At 32.6% G+C, this 1,593-nt stretch overlaps 1 non-coding gene across 1 annotated transcript; it reads right to left on the reverse strand.

Annotated features, from left to right (window-relative positions):
* Window positions 1-824: 824 nt before the first annotated feature.
* Window positions 825-896, reverse strand: TRNAE-UUC (transfer RNA glutamic acid (anticodon UUC)). The gene has a single exon. It is a non-coding gene; the product is annotated as a tRNA-Glu (tRNA).
* Window positions 897-1,593: the final 697 nt, after the last annotated feature.

Below are 1,593 nucleotides of genomic sequence, written 5' to 3' on the forward strand. Positions count from 1 at the left end.
TTTGTTTATCAATCTGGCCCAACCCATATACCAATAAAAGTTCAAAAATACATCATCACGTAACAAACAAACTATTAAATGTTGTATTTCGTGTATTTTGTTCGATGATTCTGTTCGTATATATATTCTCATAATAGCTGAATGATTAAAGATAATCTCCACAAAAGTCGGGAAACGGTTGTATAACCGTTATCTTTTAAAACTGATTTTTAATTAAATATTAAAAATCAAATACACATTGTAAATTTGCCTCTGGTCAACAACGAGATAACACAACTGGGCCATGGTTAATTAATTCAACAGGCCTAATACAATTATATTAATATTAGGCTCAACAAAGCAATATTAATATATGGCCCATTATGACTCATTAGAATAATCAGGCCTGGCCCAATAATATTAGTAATAACAACTGCTCAAACCGACAATATACGAATACCTTATTAGAAACAACCGAGCCCGCACTCCTGCTTCACCTAACTCAGTTAATAACTAATAAGACCAATCTTATCGACAAGTCAATCTAATATCACTAATCATGTCGATAACACTAAAATTACCAACATTAAATATCATGTCATCTTCTTGTTACAGAATGCAATTGTGGTGGTTGTTCTTTTTCTTTGAAGGTAGCATTTATGCTAGTTGAAAGTGATGAAGTTTGATCACAATTTTGAAAACGTTAATGATGTTGTACAACTCATATATAAAACATTTGTTATAAGCAACGACAGCATCATAAAGGCAACTTTTATTTCTAAAGGGTATAACATTTAATATTGGAAAGATAATGGTGCAGTTTTGACCGAAAATTAGCAAAAAGGTTCCATTGCCGGGCATCGAACCCGGGTCTCCTGGGTGAAAGCCAGATATCCTAACCGTTGGACGACAATGGATTTATAATATAACTTTGCCCAGGTTATAAAATCTTGAAGAGTATCGGCTTTAGTATTTCAGTTAAATATCTATACTATATATAAAGAATGAGTGAGGGAGCTCTTAATTTTTAAGAGGTACCAAACTTGTTGCTTTTAGTACAAACTACAATGCATAAAAATAAGACATTTTAAGGGCAATTTTGTCTTTTGACAACTTTGTCTTTTAGCGAAACCAAATTATCTTACGGTTGATTTTTATATTATTCAAAGATAATTATAAGATTGGTTCTTTAACTTTAATCACATTTTGTTAATTTATATGATAGTTACATATATACCCCTTTTTATTAACCAACTACCCCGACGACGTTTAAATACTTATAACTTTTTCACACACTAATATTTTTTCTAAAAAATCATACCATAAAAACGAGTATTTATTCTCTTTAATTTGAGTATGGTATTGCTATATTTTTTGCATTTTAAAAACTTAACGTGTTACGTGATTACCATTAAAGACCGGCAAATGAATTGGCGGGTTCGGCCATTCGGGTCATGGGTCTAAAAGGTTAAGGTTGGAATTGGTAGATACAAAAAAGGTTACTTTGGTTTGGGTCGGAACGGGTTTGGGTTGAACGGGGTCAAGACATAACAAATTTCGGGTTAGAACAATGTCAAGCAGAACGGGCTGCAGGTCAAGACGAGTTCAGTGTAG

Source organism: Bidens hawaiensis, unplaced genomic scaffold (assembly GCF_021521415.1).
Source record: "Bidens hawaiensis isolate Kalapana, Puna unplaced genomic scaffold, B.hawaiensis_p1.1 tig00044202_1, whole genome shotgun sequence".
NCBI classification, from domain to species: Eukaryota; Viridiplantae; Streptophyta; class Magnoliopsida; order Asterales; family Asteraceae; genus Bidens; species Bidens hawaiensis.